Genomic DNA, 21,223 nt, shown 5'->3' with positions numbered 1-21,223 from the left:
TTTATATACAACTGGGACAGCACACAGGGGGTCTATATACTTTTGGGGGAGCACACGGGGGGGGGGCTATATATAACTAGGGGAACACACATGCGTCTATACACTACTGGAGGAACCACACAAGGGGTATATACTACTGAGGGGAAGCACACAAGGGGTATATACTACTGGCGGCTGCGCACAAGGGGTATATACTACTGGGGGCAGCACACAGCGGTCTATTGTTGTGGAGTGCGTGTCGAGGGGGGGCCCAATAAGTTGTCCTCTCCATTATGCAGGAGCCTAGTAGTCCTGGATATTCAAATGAAACAGAAAACTCTGCCCACCAGCTGCTGATTGCCAGTTATCTATCCATGCTGTGTATAAGAGGTCACCTGCCGATCTGTTCTGCATTTTTGTCACCAGTTTATGCTACCCTCATTTAAGGTGGAATAAATCTAGTGACAGATTCCCTTTAAATGCTAGTACTGCGTGTGTGTGTGTTAGAGTGCATGCATGTACATATGAGTAAGTGTGTGCAAGTTTATGTCTGTGTGCTGGGGTGTAGAGTTTGTGATAATGAGTGTGCCACTGTGACTGGACTGGCACAGAAAGGGACACTTGTGGAGGGCTGGGATCAACCACTATATGGGTCAGTGTATGTCATGATTCAGTTTTTTTCTGGTGGATTTTATTCAGTAATATTATAGTGGTATTTTTAGCCACTGTGTGGTGGAAATGGTAGAAGTCATTATCTGTTGGTATTATTTTACAACAACTTTGAGACAGGACAAAATGTGGCAATCTTATTGTAAACAAGCTTTATTCCATATTGTGATTGTGCGGTGGAGACCTGTGGCAGTCTTCCCTTTCTCACATTAACACACATGTTCCTTTGGTCCTTACGTCTACTCTACACTACATGTATCCTATAGTAACCGTAGAGGAGACAACATAATAACATATAAAAAACATTTCTTAAAATCACAAATGTCAGAGTGGTCATTTAACCCCTTGCCTCCGCAGCCTGTTTTGGCCTTAATGACCAGGCTCACTTTGTTTTTTCGTCACATATGGCACTTTATATTAGTGGCAAAATTTGGTCATTACTTTGTGTGTTTTTTGTGAAAAACATCAAAATATCATGAAAAATTTGAAAATTTTGCATTTTATGAACTTATGAAATTCTCTGCTTCTAAAAAAGGAAGTCATAGCACATAAATTAGTTACTAAATCACATTACCAATATGTCCTCTTTATTCTGGCATAATTTGGGAAACATATTTTACTTTTTTAGGCTGTTATGGGGCTTAGACATTTATTAGCAAATTATCACATTTTGTGAAAGTTTCCAAAACTGATTTTTTTTAGGGACCAGTTCTTTTTTTAAGTTGATTTAGGAGGCTTGTATACTGGAAACCCCCATAAGTGACCCCATTTTGGAAACTAGACACCTTAAAGAATTAATCTAGGGGTATAATGAGCATTTTAACCCTACAGGGGCTGGAGGAAAGTATTCACAATTAGGCCTTAAAAAAATCGAAAATTTTAATTTTCCAATAATATATATGGTTAGATTAAAGTTTCTCGTTTCCAAAAGGAACATGAGAGAATCTGCACCCCAAAATTTGTAACACAGGTCCTCTTGAGTACAACGGCACCCCATATGTGGGCGTAAACCACTGTATGGGCACACAGCCGGGCTCAGAAGGGAAGGAGCGCCAATTAGCTTTTTTAATGCAGATTTTTCTGAAAAAGTTTGAGCGCCAGGTGCGTTTGCAGTGCCCCTGTAGTGTCAGCAGAATAGAATCCCCCCAAAAGTCACTCCATTTTCGAAATTACACCCCTCAAAGAATTTATCTTGGGGTAGGATGAGCATTTTGACCCCACATGCATTAGAGGAAAGTATTCAAAATTAGACAGTAAAAATGAAAAACACGAATTTTTCCAATAATATGTTCGTTTAGTTTGAAATTTCTCAATTTCACAAGGAAAAAGAGAAAAAAAGTACCCCAAAAATTGTAACGCAGGTTCTCCTGAATACAACGGTACCCCATATGTGGGCATAAACCACTGTATGGGCACACAGGAGGGCTCAGAAGGAAGGGAGCGCCAATTAGCATTTTCAGTTCAGATTTTGCTGAAGAAGTTTCTGAGCGCCAGGTGCGTTTGCAGAGCCCCTGTAGTGTCCGCAGAAGAGAACCCCCCTAAAAGTCACCCCATTTTGGAAAGTGCACCCCTCAAAGAATTCATCTTGGGGTGTGGTGACCATTTTGACCCCACAGGTATTAGAGGAAAGTATTCAACATAAGACAGTAAAATTGAAAAACTTGAATTTTTCCAATAATATGTTTGTTTAGTTTGAAATTTCTCAATTTCACGAGGAACAGGAGAGAAGCTGCATGCCTAAATCTGTAACGCAGGTTCCCCTGAGTAGAACGGTACCCCATATGTGGGCATAAACCACTGTATGGGCACCCAGCCGGGCTCAGAAGGGAAGAAGCGCCAATTAGCATTTTCAGTGCAGATTTTTCCGAAGAAGTTTCTGAGCGCCAGGTGCGTTTGCAGAGCCCCTGTAGTGTCAGCAGAAGAGAACCCCCCCAAAAGTCACCCCATTTAGGAAAGTACACCGTTCAAAGAATTCATCTTGGGGTGCAGTGAGCAGTTTGACCCCACAGGTATTAGAGGAAAGTATTCAAAATAAGACAGTAAAAATGAAAAACACGAATTTTTCCAATAATATGTTCGTTTAGTTTGAAATTTCTCAATTTCACAAGGAAAAAGAGAAAAAAAGTACCCCAAAAATTGTAACGCAGGTTCTCCTGAATACAACGGTACCCCATATGTGGGCATAAACCACTGTATGGGCACACAGGAGGGCTCAGAAGGAAGGGAGCGCCAATTAGCATTTTCAGTTCAGATTTTGCTGAAGAAGTTTCTGAGCGCCAGGTGCGTTTGCAGAGCCCCTGTAGTGTCCGCAGAAGAGAACCCCCCTAAAAGTCACCCCATTTTGGAAAGTGCACCCCTCAAAGAATTCATCTTGGGGTGTGGTGACCATTTTGACCCCACAGGTATTAGAGGAAAGTATTCAACATAAGACAGTAAAATTGAAAAACTTGAATTTTTCCAATAATATGTTTGTTTAGTTTGAAATTTCTCAATTTCACGAGGAACAGGAGAGAAGCTGCATGCCTAAATCTGTAACGCAGGTTCCCCTGAGTAGAACGGTACCCCATATGTGGGCATAAACCACTGTATGGGCACCCAGCCGGGCTCAGAAGGGAAGAAGCGCCAATTAGCATTTTCAGTGCAGATTTTTCCGAAGAAGTTTCTGAGCGCCAGGTGCGTTTGCAGAGCCCCTGTAGTGTCAGCAGAAGAGAACCCCCCCAAAAGTCACCCCATTTAGGAAAGTACACCGTTCAAAGAATTCATCTTGGGGTGCAGTGAGCAGTTTGACCCCACAGGTATTAGAGGAAAGTATTCAAAATAAGACAGTAAAAATGAAAAACTAGAATTTTTCCAATATATGTTCGTTTAGTTTAAAATTTCTCAATTTCACGAGGAATGGGAGAAAAAATGTACCCCAAAATCTGTAACGCAGGTTCTCCTGAGTACAACGGTACCCCATATGTGGGCATAAACCACTGTATGGGCACACAGCAGGGCTCAGAAGGAAGGGAGCGCCAATTTGCTGGAGCAAAACCGCAGCTAGTAATGGTTATTAGAATAGCGCAGTTACTAAAATACAATTAAAAAATGAGATTACAGGTAATGTGGGGTGGTTACGGATAATCTGGGGTGGTTATGGGCAACCTGCGGTGGTTACGGGCAACCTGCGGTGGTTACGGGCAACGTGGGGTGGTAACGGGCAACGTGGGGTGGTAACGGGCAACGTGGGGTGGTAACGGATAAACTGTAGTGCTTATAGGTAATCTGGGATCGGAACCTGTAACGTGCGGTGGTCGGGGGCAACGTGCGGTGGTCGGGGGCAACGTGCGGTGGTCGGGGGCAACGTGCGGTGGTCGGGGGCAACGTGCGGTGGTCAGAGGCAACGTGCGGTGGTCAGAGGCAACGTGCGGTGGTTAGAAGGGAAGAAGCGCCAATTAGCATCTGGTGGGAGGCAATCTGGTGGGAATTACATGTGATTAGGGGCAACCTGGGGGGTTACAGACAATCTGCGGTGGTTATGGGCAACATGGGGTGGTTACAGACAATCTGTGGTGGTTACGGGCAACATGGGGTGGTTACAGACAATCTGGGGTGGTTACGGGCAACATGGGGTGGTTACAGACAATCTGCGGTGGTTATGGGCAACATGGGGTGGTTACAGACAATCTGCGGTGGTTACGGGCAACATGGGGTGGTTACAGACAATCTGGGGTGGTTACGGATAAACTGAAGTGCTTATAGGTAATCAGGGGTGGGTACATGTAATTTTGGGTGGTTACGGCAATCTGGTGTGGTTACGGGCAATCTGGAGGGGGTCACTGGCAACGTGTGTGAGTTAGAGGCAACGTGCAGTGGTTACGTGCAATATGGGGGGGTTACGGGCAATCGGGGCTGATTACGGACCATCTGGAGGGGCTCACTGGCAATTTGGGGTGGTTACATGCAACGTGCGGTGGTTATGGGCAACGTGCGGTGGTTATGGGCAACGTGCGGTGGTTATGGGCAACGTGCGGTGGTTATAGGCAATGTGCGGTGGTTATGGGCAACGTGCGGTGGTTATGGGCAATGTGTGGTGGTTATAGGCAACGTGCGGTGGTTATGGGCAACGTGCGGTGGTTAGTGGCAACGTGCGGTGGTTATAGGCAGCGTGCGGTGGTTATGGGCAACGTGCGGTGGTTAGTGGCAACGTGCGGTGGTTATGGGCAGCGTGCAGTGGTTATGGGCAACGTGTGGTGGTTAGTGGCAACGTGCGGTGGTTAGTGGCAACGTGCGGTGGTTATGGGCAATATGCGGTGATTACCTGCAATCTGGGGCGGATACGGGCAATCTGGGGCGGATATGGGCAACCTGCGGTGGTTACGGGTAATTTGGGGGGGCTAGGGGTAATCTGGGAGTAAAGTGCAATTATTACTATAATAAAAAGTGTGTGTTTTATTTTTTTGTATGTTTTTCACTTTTTGTACTTTATACATTAATTTTCACTGTATTACTATGATTACTGTGATATTTTCTATCACAGTAATCATAGTTCAGTGACAGAGACCAAATTGGTCTCTGTCACTTTAAATTTTCTGAGATAACTGATTCTGGAGCGCATGCGCCCTTCAGAATCAGCCTGGACGTCGAGGAGGACGGAGCTCCGTGGATCAGGTAACGTATGTGGGGAAGGGGGGGGGTGACTGGGGGACGGGGGTGACTGGGGGGTGGGGGGGCGACTTGGGGGGGGGGGGCACGGTGACACTTTTTATCCCCTGTCACCAATGATTTATGGTGACAGGGGATAAAAAGTGCCGATCAGCACTGGGAACAGGCGATCGGCGGTATATAGTATATACCGCCGATCGCCTGCTCCGGGACCACACGGGGGGTCCCCGATCACTGCCCCATGCTCTCCGCTACCTCCGGTGGCGGAGAGCGTGGGGCTTTGATTACTAATTAATTTCCATCCCTGCGAACAAACATCGTTTGTTCGCAGGGATGGTGGCGGCCATCTTGGATCTGATGGCCGCCCGGGTAGGGTGATCGGGGGGCTGATCTGGGGTCTGAGGGGACATTTTTCATCTCCCCCCACCGTGGATTCACGGTGGGGGGAGATGAAAGCTATCGGCGGCGCCGGTAATGCCCGGTACCGGCGGATCGCCGCTAAAACGGTAGTAGCGGCGATCCGCCGGTATCGGGGGACGAGGGGAGGGGGCCATGGGACACAGATTGAGTGGCGGTGGGGGGAGGCAGCGTTCTGCAGCCTCCCCCCGCCGCCCGATCGGCGGGGTACACTGAATCTCCCCATAGACGCTGCGGTCCTGCTGCTGTGACACAGCCTCCTCCTGCTGCCCGATCTCACCTAGGGACAGAGGGGGGAGGCAGGGAAAGCATGACGTCCAAGGACGTCATGATGCATTCTGCCACTGCTTTTCATGACGTCCCTGGACGTCATATTGGGGGAAGGGGTTAAACCAAGTGGCCCTAATGCATTCCATCCGAAGATGAACAATGTCTCTTTAGTTAATAGAGTCCTGAGTCGATCACCTTCCACCAGGTGGAATGCTAATATACTTCAATCTCATGAACCGGATGTTACTTGTTGACCCTCCATGTGAACTACGGATATGCTAAATTAAACGGGGGCTACCTTTACCATTGTGGAAACATGGCATATGTTCAAAGAATCTATTGAATAATGGGCGAATGGTTTTTCCAACATAATTCCTGCATCCCCACGTAATGACATAAACAACATGTGGAGTACTTCTTTCTAATGGTGCGTTTACACAGACAGATTTATTTGACAGATTTTGGAGGCCAAAGCCAGGAATGGATTTGAGAAGAGAAGAAATTCCAGTCTTTTCTTTATAATCTGATCTCTGTTTATAGTCTGTTCCTGGTTTGGCTTCAAAAATCTGTCAGATAAATCTATGTGTAAACGCACCCTTACCAATTGATCTCCCTTGCTCTTGGCTCAAAAAATTCTCTAATCAGCTCATCTCGGAGATTTTTACTTCTACAAAATGCTACTAAAGGTTTTTCCTTGATAACCCCCCTAAGAATTTTGTCTCCTTCTACTATATGCCAGTCTTTATAAATACCATTTTTTGTAAGACTGTCCATTGGGCTGTGTTTAAAGGTAACAACCATTTTTTGTACCTTCTTCTTTTGTCCTTTGTGCTTTTTACTCCTAAGAAGGGTGGTGTGATGTAACTGTTTAGCGCTCTCCAATGCTTTATTAACTTCATTTTTGGGGTAGCCCGGGGAGATAGTAGGTGGTCACTTATTTCTGTAGCCTACTCGTCAAATCCCTGTTCTTTGTTGTTTATACGCTGAAGTCTATTGAACTGCCCATAAAAGACAGCCGTTTTACACACGACGGGTGATGACTATCATACCGCAAAAGCATATTAATAGCAGTACTTTTGCGGAACTCAGATGTGATGAGATCTAACAGTTTTACAGAGTCAGTTAGACATCACAGGGGACAAAGTGCATCATGGGAAAGCCCAAACCAGGAAGTAAAGAAAAAATGACACCAACTGGAGGTTCAGGGACCTGCAAATAGGAGGAAATTTAAACAGAGACAGCGCCGGAGTACCCCTTTAAGTCTTTTTAAAGCGATTGTGAAAAAAAAACATTTTTTTTCTAACGATTTATCTCTTCGTCTTAACGCTGATCGGCTTCAAAACCAAATTGTTGCTTCTAAATCATTAAACGGTTGATTGAGCGCTTTATTACTCTGTGTAAAAAGACCATTAGAAGTAAGCGATTGTCTGCTACCTGAATTCTAACATCCAAGAAATTAGGGGTATTTCCCCCCATAGTTGTACATAAAACGCATGTTGAGACTATTGTCGTTCATATATTGTTTAAATTGCTCCTCCATTCCGGCCCAGGTAATCAGTATATTGTTAATGTAACGTAAAAATAAGGAAATATATCTAGCAAATTGTTGTTAGCAATGAACACCTTCAAATCTTTCAAATTCAGCTAACAAAAGCTTTGCGAAACTTGGGGCAATTGGCATTCCCATCGCTGGTTAAGCTCACTGGCAAAACCACTTTCCAGTGAACTGGAAAGGATTGTGGTTAAAAACATAAAACAAACAAATCCTTCATCATAAATCTGTGTACTTTGCATCCTTTGGAATGCAGGTGTACAGGCTCTGGACATTGATGCTGACCATCGAAAGCCAATCAGTCCACACAAATTCCTCTAAAATAAACACAACTGTGTCGTGTCCTGTGAGTACGAGGGAGCATTATTAATAAGTGGTCTCCAAACCGAGTCCAAGTACTTAGATATTGGTTCAAATACTCACTCACTGCCTGCTATGATTGGGTGTCCAGGGGGGCGCTTGATTGATTCATGGATTTTCAGGATCCAGTACCAGTATGTCTTTTGGGAAACTCCACCACCAACTTCTCTGCAGATTTCTTAGAGAATATCTGTAATTCCACTTACATCCTTAATAAGAGTTGTAACTTAGGGTACTATTACACAAAGCGATTATCGTCCTTACTTAGATGATTACCGGCCGATAATCGCTTTGTGTAATAGTTCATTACACGATCAGTCGACATGCACAATGGCTGATCGTTGCCTTTCTGCACAAACCATTTTGACGATAATGATGGTTTGCTGGCCGTTGCTCTGTGTAATAAGAGTGGTAGCAGCAGACCATTGCTATCTTCTATGGGCTATGATCTTTAGATTGTCCGGGTAGCTCGTAACTCAGCTCCTCCACTTTCTTTCGGTGCGTGTAATAGCGCCAACAGTGAGCGGAGAACAAGGAGCAAGTGAGCTCTGCCGTTAACGGTCAGTGCTTGCTTGCTCTGAAATATCAGGCTGTCTAATACTGCCCTAAAACTGATAGTTTGGCAGTCTGCTTCTCAACTGTAATATTCTTTAGATAGGGGACTATATTTCCTTCCCATTTGTTGGTTTAACAACTACCTCCCCTCTGGACTTTAGCCATTTCAAGGCTTTAAATTCACCGGGTGTCAGACTGACTCGAGTATTAGGATACCTCAAAGCCGTAACATCCCTTAATACTCTTTGCAAAGAAGGGTCCAGGCTGGAACTGGCAGACAAGATGCAGAAATACAGGCCTTTCCTCATCTTGTTCTAGAACCACACCTTACAGTTCTATAAGAGGGGGTATAGCAAAATTGGGGACTTGCGCTAAATCCCAATAGGTCTATGACAATTGTTTTTTGACAAGTTTCCCTTTTGCTGTTATAGACATTGCAGGAAAAATATCCCAATTTTGCAGGAAACCTACTTTCTCTTGACACCTCATTTTTGCGTTTGGTATCCCCTCTGTGTCTGCTTCCTAAAGGGGTGCTACCCTCCAAACTTACAGAATTGCCAGGGTCTTTATGGCTGAAGGTCTCCACCATTGCTAGAGTTGGACCAGGAATCTGTAGTCAAATAGTCACTTTTCTTATGTTGATTTTTAAAGGGGTAGGTCATTTTTTTCCCACTAAATAACACACATTACAAAGTTATACAACATTGTAATGTGTGTTATTTATGTGAATGGCCCCCTTCCCCATGTCTCCACCCCCCACCACTAGACCCGGAAGTGTAATTCTGCTTACCCACAGAATTACTGTCGACCCCTTCAGTGATGGCCGCCATCTTGGGACGAATACGTCACTCTTCAGGAGGTCGGCCTGACTGCTCCAGGCCTCCCTCATGCCGACCCCCCCCTTCCGCGCGTCATCAGCTGCTTAGTCGCGATTGGCTGAGCATAACAGAAGACCTCTGGGGCTTTTGGGGTATTAACGTATTTTCTGGAGTATAGGATGACTTTTTAATCCTGAGGGGTCGTCTTATACATCGGGTATGGTCACCCCATACGGTGGGGAGCTCAAAAATATCTGCATCCCCACTACATGGGGCGACCACTTTAAAAAAACAAACAGTTAACTCACCTGGGGCCCGTTCCCGGCATCCGCGCGTCTCCTGGCCTGTACACTGCCTGCGCCGAGGATCCCTGAAGCTCTCCTGAGCAGCCGAGCATCTCATCAGAGAAGCTCGGCTGCTGGGAGAGTGACAGAGGCTCTAAAAGTACCAGAAGCCTCTGTCATTCTCCCGACAGCCGAGCGTCCCGATGAGACGCTCGGCTGCTCGGGAGAGCTTTGGGGATCGGGGAACAGGCCAGGAGACACGCGGATGTTGGGAACGGGCCCCAGGTGAGTTAACTTTTTTTTTTCTTAATTTAGCTGCAGTTAACCCCTGCCTGACCACAGCAAGGCTGCGGTCAGACAGGGGTTAACATTTTCCGGCGTATAAGGCAAACCCTTGACAATCTTCTTAAAAGTCAGGGGTCGTCTTATACGCCCAGTTACCTTATATGCCAGAAAATATGGTAATTGTATTTCTTGTGAAAATTAAAGATTTTTTTTTTTGCTGAAAAAATATTTTATTAAAGGGGAACTCCACATAAGGGAAAAAAAAAAATCTATTAAAAGTACATTAAAAGTTATATAGATGTGTCTATATAATGTATTACCATACAGTTAGGGCCAGAAATATTTGGACAGTGACACAATTTTCGCGAGTTGAACTCTGCATGCCACCGCATTGGATTTGAAATGAAACCTCTACAATAGAATTCAAGTTCAGATTGTAACGTTTAATTTGAAGGGTTGAACAAAAATATCTGATAGAAAATGTAGGAATTGTACACATTTCTTTACAAACACTCCACATTTTAGGAGCTCAAAAGTAATTGGACAAATAAACATAACCCAAACAAAATATTTTTTTTTCAATATCTTGTTGCGAATCCTTTGGAGGCAATCACTGCCTTAACCCTTAGACGACCCAGGGCGTATAGTTACGCCATGGAAGTCTGTCCCCAGACGACCTAGGGCGTAACTGTACGCCCTGGGTGTTTCTCCCGCTATGAAGCGTGCTCCGGAGCGGAGCGCGCTTCATAGCAGGTGGGGGCCGGCTGCAATCAGCAGCCGGGACCTCACCGGTAATGACACGCTGCAGCGATCGCGCTGCCGCGTGTCATTAACTCCTTAAACGCCGCGATCGCGGCGCGACCGCGGCGTTTAAGTGTAAGTGACAGGGGGAGTCCCCTGTCACCTACCGATCGGGACCCCCGCAGTGTGACTGCGGGGGTCCCGATCGGTAAAACGGGCCGCCGGAGCTCTCTCACCTGCCTCCGTGCGGTCCGATCGGCGCTCTGGTCACTGAGCCTGCACAGGCAGGCTCAATGAGCAGAGCGCCGATAACACTGATCAATGCTATGCCTATGGCATAGCATTCATCAGTGTAAAAATCCAAGTAATGAATGTAAAAGTCCCCCAAAGGGACTTCAAATGTGTAAAAAAAAAAAAGTTAAAAACACTAACACACTACCCCAAAACCCCTCCCCCAATAAAAGTTGAAATCACCCCCCTTTCCCATTATATAAATAAAACATATAAAAATAAATAAATAGATAAACATATAATATACCGTAGCGTGCGTAATTGTCCGATCTATTAAAATATAACAAGCGTCATTGCGAACGGTAAACGGCGTACACGAAAAGAGGGAAAGAAGTGCGCGGACTACCGATTTTATGTTACATTATATATATAAAAAAATTAATAAAAAGTGATCAAAACGTCCGATCTTCACAAATATGGTATTAATAAAAACTAGAGATCATGGCGGAAAAAATGACACCCCATACAGCCCCGTAGGTGAAAAAATAAAACCGTTATAAGCGTCACAATAGGCCCATTTTATTTATAATTAATTGCCAAAAAAAAGGATTTCATTTAAAAAAAATATATAACATTAGAGAATCTGCGTAAACCTGCATATGGTTGTGTTCGGACTGACCTATAGAATAATAGTGTCATGTCGCTTTTACCATATAGTGCATTACGTAGACACAGGAACCCCCCAAACGTTACCATATTGCATTCTTTTTTGCGATTTATATCTTCATAAATAATATATTTGGAATTCCATCATACATGTTATGGTAAAATGAATGACGCCATTACAAAGTACAACTATTCCTGTAAAAAACAAGCACTTACATGGCCTGTAGATAAAAAACTGAAAGTGCTGGAGCTCTTAGAAGGGGAGGAGGGAAAAACGGAAACACTAAGATCAAAATTTGCGCGGTCCACTGGGTCATTTTGGGCCTGGTCCTCAAAGGGTTAAAGTGTCACTGTCGTGAAATTTTTTTTTGCAGAAATCAATAGTCCAGGCGATTTTAAGAAACTTTGTAATTGGGTTTATTATCCGAAAAATGCATTTTTATCATGAAAAAGCAGTTTGAAGCTCTCCCCCCTGTCTTTATTGTTCTCCTATGGAGAGAGCTAAAGAAAAGACCAAAACAGGACAACAAAGAGTTAATCTACAAATCCCTCACCCGTTATCTCTTCTGACCATCACCAGTGACCTGTCTGAGCTCAGATTACAGCTGTCACCCAGCTCTGTGCCTGTAATCCTCTGTTATCTGCTTTCTGCTGCCGGCTAACTCCCTCCTTCCTCCTCCCCCCTCCCCTCTCCCTAGAGCAGACAGGGTACGACTCCTGCAACAAGTCACAATTTTCAGATTTTTTGGAGTGGATGAAAAAGAGGAAGGAGGGGGGGACCTGGGAAAAGGCTTTTTACATGCAGATAATGGCAGATTTGGCTAATAAACCCAATTACAAAGTTTCTTAAAATCGCTTTTTCTGCAAAAAAAATAAAAATACGACAGTGACTCTTTAAGTCTGGAACCCATGGACATCACCAAACGCTGGGTTTCCTCCTCCTTAATGCTTTGCCAGGCCTTTACAGCTGCAGCCTTCAGGTCTTGCTTGTTTGTGGGTCTTTCCGTCTTAAGTCTGGATTTGAGCAAGTGAAATGCATGCTCAATTGGGTTAAGATCTGGTGATTGACTTGGCCATTGCAGAATGTTCCACTTTTTTGCACTCATGAACTCCTGGGTAGCTTTGGCTGTATGCTGGGGTCATTGTCCATCTGTACTATGAAGCGCCATTCGATCAACTTTGCAGCATTTGGCTGAATCTGGGCTGAAAGTATATCCCGGTACACTTCAGAATTCATCCGGCTACTCTTGTCTGCTGTATGTCATCAATAAACACAAGTGACCCAGTGCCATTGAAAGCCATGCATGCCCATGCCATCACGTTGCCTCCACCATGTTTTACAGAGGATGTGGTGGGCCTTGGATCATGTGCCGTTCCCTTTCTTCTCCAAACTTTTTTCTTCCCATCATTCTTGTACAGGTTGATCTTTATCTCATCTGTCCATAGAATACTTTTCCAGAACTGAGCTGGCTTCTTGAGGTGTTTTTCGCCAAATTTAACCCTTTGTATTTACTTTCATGGAGTCTTCTCTTTACTGTTGACTTAGAGACAGATACACCTACTTCCCTGAGAGTGTTCTGGACTTCAGTTGATGTTGTGAACGGGTTCTTCTTCACCAAAGAAAGTATGCGGCGATCATCCACCACTGTTGTCTTCCGTGGACGCCCAGGATGGATTTTTTCTTTTTTTTTCAGCCTCAGGATGTTCTGCTTCACCTCAATTAAGAGTTCCTTTGACCGCATGTTGTCTGGTCACAGCAACAGCTTCCAAATGCAAAACCACACACCTGGAATTAACCCCAGACCTTTTAACTACTTCATTGATTACAGGTTAACGAGGGAGACGCCTTCAGAGTTAATTGCAGCCCTTAGAGTCCATTGTCCAATTACTTTTGGTCCCTTGAAAAAGAGGAGGCTATGCATTACAGAGCTATGATTCCTAAACCCTTTCTCCGATTTGGATGTGGAAACTCTCATATTGCAGCTGAGAGTGTGCACTTTTAGCCCATATTATATATATAATTGTATTTCTGAACATGTTTTTGTAAACAGCTAAAATAACAAAACTTGTGTCACTGTCCAAATATTTCTGGCCCTAACTGTATCTGTACGGTTCTGCCACACTGGTAGCTGATAGAAATCCAGGAAGTGAAGAAAAATGGCCTCTGTGCCAATCCACATTGTCTCCTACTCCCATTGCTCTCCCACCTTAGGAGAAAAAATATTCCATGCCTCTGTCTCACATTGTGTGTTTGCTAGCCACAGGCTGATGATGCAGACAGGGGGCAGGGTGTGATGTCACAGGAGGCTTGGCTCGATCCCCCAATCCCCTGAGTGATTCACTATCTCTGACCGGCCAGAAGCAGGTGCAGCAAGGACTGTGATAAACAGCTCAGGGAAAGCATTGCATTCTGGAAACTGCTCAAACAGGAAGTACAGAAACACAATACAGAACAAAACCCCCCAAAACAAATGGATTTTTGGTAGTTTCAAAACTGGGATAGCAAGGTAAGTAATGCTATATGCTTCTGCAGAGGTTTCTTTTTTTTAACCTCTACCTGGAGTTCCCCTTTAACATACAGATTGAACATATGAAGAGTAATAGGCTATGTTCCCACTTCAAGAACGCAACAGGAAAACAAGCATGATCATAATTAGCGGCCATCTATATAGCAAGACAGATACCTTTGCCAGATATGTTCCCAAAATTGAAGCACAGCCATAGCCTGTACATTTTGTTAGAAAGCTCCTAGCCAGTGTCGGACTGGAGTGCCTTGGGCCCACCAGGGGAAATCATTCTTGGGGCCCACCCTTCAGCCACCATACTTATCTATGGTAACATTAATAAGGGTCCATTAACACGGCATGATATGGGGCAGTATGGGGCTGCAAACGATTGCTAATCAGCAGGGCAGGAATATATAGAGATGTGCGGCCTACAGCAATGATTTTTACAGTCGCACAAAAGATCAAATCAGCCGACTATGGGGCATTTGCTTGTCAGCTGGTCTCTGACACTTTTACATGGGGCTTCCTAGGAGCGCTTGTTACCTATAACTGGCCTGTGTAATTGGCTATAAGACAATTTTCTTTGCATGATAACACTGTATACTTAGATACAAAAATCACACAGCTACCAATAACAGTAGTATATAAAGAGCAAAAATCCCCACACATATTACCGCCATACTGTTACTGACCAGATCCTGTATACTGAGACTGATTTTACCAATAATACCATTATATAGGAGGGAAATATTATCACCATACATATTACCGCCATGCTGTTACTGACCAAATCCTGTATACCAATATTACCAATAATACCAGTATACAAGGGGAAAATATTACCACCACACCACAACCAATACCATCACTATATTGTTACTGACCAAATCTAGTATACTAAGACCAATAAAACATAGTACCGGATTACAAGCAACAAATACCACCACATACTGACTAACGCCACCACTGCTACTGACTAATACCACCACATACTGACTAACACCACCACATACTGACTAACACCACCGCTGCTACTGAATAAGATTCACTGTACACAGATCACCATCACCTCATCCAGTTATATAGAGGTGGACGCAGCTCTACACAGGTTCTATACACCATATACATTACAGTGCAAATATATCAGGTGACTCACAGGGGACGTCTTTTCTGATCAGAGTTCTTCCCTTTTCATCTTCTTCTGCCCTGGGCCATTATGAGAACTTCTATGAGCCACGAATCCACAGAATCTGCCAGAGAAACATATTAGGCTCCTCACTATGTCACCATCCTCATCTCTCTACAAACTGCACATCTGTATTGGCCCCTGTACGCCCTCACTCTATATATATATCTATATATATCCCTTACAGTATATGGTCCCCCCTGTGTTGTCCCCCTTATAAATGGCACCCCATATAGGTACCCCCCTTATGCTGTCCATCCCCATATATATAGCCCCCTCAAGTTGTCCTTCAATATAGATATCCTCCTTATGTTGTCCATTCACCCCATATAGCCCCCTGATGTTGTCTATTCCTCCGTAATAGCCCCCTCATGTTGTCCATTGTCCCCTATAGCCCCCTCATGTTGTCCATCTCCCCCCATAGCCCCCTCATGTTGTCCATCTCCCCCCTATAGCCCCCTCATATTGTCCATCACCCCTATAGCCCCCTCATGTTGTCCATTGTCCCCTATAGCCCCCTCATGTTGTCCATCTCCCCCCCATAGCCCCCTCATGTTGTCCATCTCCCCCCTATAGCCCCCTCATGTTGTCTATCCCCCCTATAGCCCCCTCATGTTGTCCATCTCCCCCCTATAGCCCCATCATGTTGTCCATCTCCCCCCTATAGCCCCCTCATGTTGTCCATCCCCCCCTATAGCCCCCTTATGTTGTCCATCCCCCTATAGCCCCCTCATGTTGTCCATCTCCCCCCTATAGCCCCCTCATGTTGTCCATCCCCCCTATAGCACCCACATGTTGTCCATCCCCCCCATAGCCCCCTCATGTTGTCCATCCCCCCATAGTCCCCTCATGTTGTCCATCCCCCCACAGCCCCGTTATGTTGTCCATCTCCCCCCTATAGCCCCCTCATGTTGTCCATCCTTCCATAGCCCTCATGTTGTCCATCTCCCCCCATAGCCCCCCTCATGTTGTCCATCTCCCCCCATAGCCCCCCTCATGTTATCCATCTCCCCCCATAGCCCCCCCTCATGTTGTCCATCTCTACCCATAGCCCCCCCCCCTCATGTTGTCCATCCCCCCCCCTCATGTTGTCCATCTCTTCCCCCCTCATGTTGTCCATCTCTTCCCCCCCTCATGTTGTCCATCTCCCCCCCCCTCATGTTGTCCATCCCTCCCCCCTCATGTTGTCCATCTCCCCCCCATGTTGTCCATCTCCCCCCCCATGTTGTCCATCTCTCCCCCCCTCATGTTGTCCATCTCCCCCCCCCATGTTGTCCATCTCTCCCCCCCCCTCATGTTGTCCATCCCCCCCCCATGTTTTCCATCTCTCCCCCACCCCCCTCATGTTGTCCATCTCCCCCCCCACCCCCCTCATGTTGTCCATCTCCCCCCTATGATAAAAAACAAAACAAAACCGAAACACAACTCACCTGTCAACATGATCCCCCGTCGTGAGTCTCTTCTCCTCTGTTCCCCGACAGATGAGCAGCTCCTGGTCCTGGACAGCGCCATCAACACTGAGCTCTGTGCGCGCCGCAGCGGCTGGGACTTTCGGTATGCGCTACGTGAGCCGGAAGTCCTAGCTGCCGCACCGCGCACAGAGCTCAGCGGTGATGACGCTGCCGGGACCAGGAGCTGCGCATCTGTCGGGGCGGTGGCGGCAGCACGCTTGCGAACACAAGGAAGGGAAGGTGAGGGCCAGCAATCGGCGGCTGAGTGGGCCCCCCAAGAGCACGGGGGCCCCTGCTGCAGGGAGACCGTGTTCCCTGACTGGGGGGTGGGGCCTACTCCTGCTCGGGGCCCACTGGGGGTTTCCCCGATCCCCCGGTGGCTCAGTCCGACCCTGCTCCTAGCAAAAGACTGTACACCAAGGTGAAAATTAAAGACTTTTACCTAAATTCACTTACTATTAGAAACAAATTACATTTTAGTTTTCACACTTCTGAGCTAAAAACTTTAGTTATATACCTGTGTGATCCAAAGGCTCCCCTATATGAATTGTTTGAAGGGTGTAGCTTCCAAAATGGGGTCCTGTGACTGCTGCCCAAAAATTATTTCAGGAACATATATGGTAAATTAACAAAATAGCGCTCCTTTTATTCAGAGCCCTGCCATGTGACTGAACAGCAGTTTATATTAAATGCTGAGCAGGAACTAGAGATGAGCGCAACTAGAGCATGCTCAAGTCCGATTATTCAGCATTTAAATACAGGTGGCTTAAAAAGTTGGACGTAGCCCTAGGGAGTCCTGGAAAACATGTACAGACCAATATGCTGTATCCTTGTTTTCCCGGACTCCCTAGGGCAGCATCTAACTTCTTCAGCCACTGGTATTAAAATGCGGAATGATTGGACTTGCATGCTCTAGTTGCACTCATCTCTATCAGAGACCAGTCCCCTCCAAAAGCTTGCAAATGTAAAGACATTTGTGTGCTTCCGTTTTCTATTGATTAAAAAAAGGGGTTTAAAAAAAAGAAAACATTTTTTTTTTACGTACACACAAAGTTCGAGATTACTTTTTTGTGTACACAAAAATTTTGAACTTTGGAATTTTTTTACGCTTATGCAGTTTACCGTGCGAGATCACGGGCTATTACGCACGCGGTGATACCAAATATGTTTATTTATTTTTATTTATAAGATGGGAAAAGGGGGTGATTTAAACTTTTAGTAGGGGAGGGGATTTCATTATTAAAAACACTTTTTTTTCCTAACAGTAATTAGAAGCCCCCTGGGGGACTTCTATATACACAGCACTGATCTCCCATTGAGATCAATGCTGTGTATATAATAGAGCACCGATCCATCAGGACGGTGCTCTATTATAATGGTCTGCTGCAGACCATATCTATGGAATGCCGAGCCGGGATCAGCGTCATGCCGGTACGTCCTGCGGAGGGAAGGGGTTAATAAGCGTCAGCCTGTCAGTTGACAGGTGGGTGCGCTTGTCAGTGATGATGCCACCAGTTACACTGAACATCTGCTCTGACAACATGCTAGCGGCAGGGCAGGCCAGCGCCAGTTTGGGCCACGTGTCCAGCTTTGCAACCCAGTAGTTGTATGGAGCAGAATGATCACGCAGGACGTTGGTATGGTCAGCTAGGTACTCCCTTAGCATCTTTCTGAACAGCTCTCCTCTACTCTGTCTAGATTGGGGACGGGTGACATAAAACTGGCAAAGGCCTTGGAGAGTGTTCCCCTGCCAGTGTTTGACAAGCTGATGGTGTCAGATGGGTAGGATAGTTTCAGCTTGTGCACCAGGGCCTGTTGTTATTGATTCACTATCATACTCCTTTCCTCTGCAGGAATGAGAGTGGAAAAGTTCTGCTTGTACCGAGGGTCCAGGAGGGTGAACACCCAGTAATTGGTGTTCTCAAAAATGTTTCTAACGCGACGGTCACGGGAAAGGCAGCCTAACATGAAGTCAGCCATGTCCCAACACACAAGAATTCCCTCTTATCAATAGGTACCCTCTTCAGTCTCACCAGCTGACCATATGTGTTGACTCCTCAAAGAGGCTTAACACCTGACATATATCAGACATCCACTCCTCATTGTAGACTTGACGAAGCTGACTAACCTACCAGTAATTCCATCACGTGGGCACGTCGCACAACAGTCGACGATCTGGCAGTTGTAAGCACCGTTGCACTGCCCTAAGGGTGGCAGCATCTGTGGTTGACTTGCGGAAATGCGCACAGATGCATCGCACTTTGGTGAGCAAATCAGACAAATTGGGTTAGGTCTTGAGGAACCGCTGAACCACAAGATGGGCCAGGCATGGAAAAGGTGTGAGTCTGCCGAGTTGCAGAGCCACCACCAGGTTACGCCCGTTGTCATACACCATGCCTGGTTTGAGGTTCAGTGGCGCGAGCCAAAGATCGGTCTTAACTGTAATGCCCTGTAACAACTCTTTGGCGGTGTGCCTCTTGTCACCTAAGCTCAGCAGTTTCAGCACCGCCTATTGGCGCTTAACCACGGCAGTGCTGCTGCGCCTAGAGCTACCAACTGAAGGCGCTGTGCTCACGAATGGTAATTTAGAGGAGGGATTAAAGGAAGAGGCATAATAAGCCTGAGAAACCGTGACCGAGGTAGGCCCCGCAATCCTCGGTGTTGGCAGCACATGAGCGGACCCAGGGTCAGACTCTGTCCCAGCCTCCACCAAGTTAAATCAATGTGCCGTTTGGGAGATTTGTCCACAAGTCTGTCGTTAGATGGACCTTCTCACTAACTGCGTTGATCAGGGCAAGGATGATGTTCTCTGACATGTGCCGATGTAGCGCTGGGATGGCACATCGGGAAAAATAGTGGCAGCTGGGGACCAAGTACCGAGGGGGACAGCCACCGCCATGAGGTTGCGGAAAGCCTCTGTTTCTACCAGCCTATAGGGCAGCATCTCCAGGCCCAGCAGTTTTGAGATATGGACATTTAGGACTTGTAGAAAAAATTAAATTCACTAAACTACGTTTGGTGTACCGCAGAGCACAAACTGATTCACTAGACTGGAGTAAATGTAACTGAGATGACACACTGATTCACTAGACTGGAGTAAATGTAACTGAGATGACACACTGATTCACTAGACTGGAGTGAATGTAACTGAGAGGACACACTGATTTACTAGACTGGAGTGAATGTAACTGAGAGGACACACTGATTCACTAGACTGGAGTGAATGCAACAGACAGCAAAAACATATTCACTAGACTACGTTTGGTGTACTGCAGAGGACTTTTGGTGTAGTCTATGGAGTCTGTAGGTACCAGGTGCTGTTTGTTTTAGGGCACCCATTGAAATGGACACTGCACAGCCAGGATAGGTGTAGCTGCACTTTGACTTTGGGCAATTTGTTTGGGGTCTATGTGGGGGACCACAAGCTGTCCCCTTTCTGGCACCAGTCACTCTGCACAGTGTGCAGCCAAAATGGCGGTAGCTGCACTACAAGTCCCAGCCAGCAGCCAAGAGGCCAAAAAAATTGTAGCCCTTAGGAATGTTGGGTTCATTGTGGATGATTCTTGCCTAAGGGCGGGTTCACACTACGGAATTCTCCCGGACAATGTCTGCGGAATTCCGTCAGCTGTCCACCCGCACATCTGGGCACCTTTCCGCCGGACCATAGACACCATTCTATGGGCCGGCCTATTCCGCTATACGCTGAAAGAAGTGTCATGTCACTTCTTTTAGCGGATCGCGGAATACGCCGGCCCATAGAATGGTGTCTATGGAGCCGGCGGAAAAGCGCGCGCCCGTGCGGGCGGACAGCTGACGGAATTACGCGGACATTGTCCGCGAGAATTCCGTAGTGTGAACCCGCCCTAACACTCTCCCTGACAGACAGCAGCTCTCTCCCTGCGTCTGAAACGAACATCGCTGGACCTGATTCTTATATGCCCAGTCCTGGATAGTCACCTTCTCAGAACCTGATGACCACCAGCATGGCAGTCCTGGATAGTCACCTTTTCAGAACCTGGTGACCACCAGCATGGCAGTCCTGGATATTGTCACCTTCTCAGAACCTGGTGACCACCAGCATGGCAGTCCTGGATATTGTCACCTTCTCAGAACCTGGTGACCACCAGCATGGCAGTCCTGGATATTGTCACCTTCTGCATGGCAGTCCTGGATATTGTCACCTTCTCAGAACCTGGTGACCACCAGCATGGCAGTCCTGGATATTGTCACCTTCTCAGAACCTGATGACCACCAGCATGGCAGTCCTGGATATTGTCACCTTCTCAGAACCTGGTGACCACCAGCATGGCAGTCCTGGATATTGTCACCTTCTCAGAACCTGATGACCACCAGCATGGCAGTCCTGGATAGTCACCTTCTCAGAACCTGATGACCACCAGCATGGCAGTCCTGGATATTGTCACCTTCTCAGAACCTGGTGACCACCAGCATGGCAGTCCTGGATATTGTCACCTTGTCTGAATACCAATATTTAGTGATGTTAAGTCCTCCATGGCTCCTGTCTCACTCGTGGTTCATGTAGAGTTGAGGTGGGAATCTAGTGTACACGAGTGTAGATGGCGCCAGCAGGCACTATAATGGAGGAGA

The sequence above is a fragment of the Dendropsophus ebraccatus genome, chromosome 5 (genome assembly GCF_027789765.1).
Source record: "Dendropsophus ebraccatus isolate aDenEbr1 chromosome 5, aDenEbr1.pat, whole genome shotgun sequence".
Lineage (NCBI taxonomy): Eukaryota > Metazoa > Chordata > Amphibia > Anura > Hylidae > Dendropsophus > Dendropsophus ebraccatus.
This window is presented reverse-complemented; position numbering follows the sequence as displayed.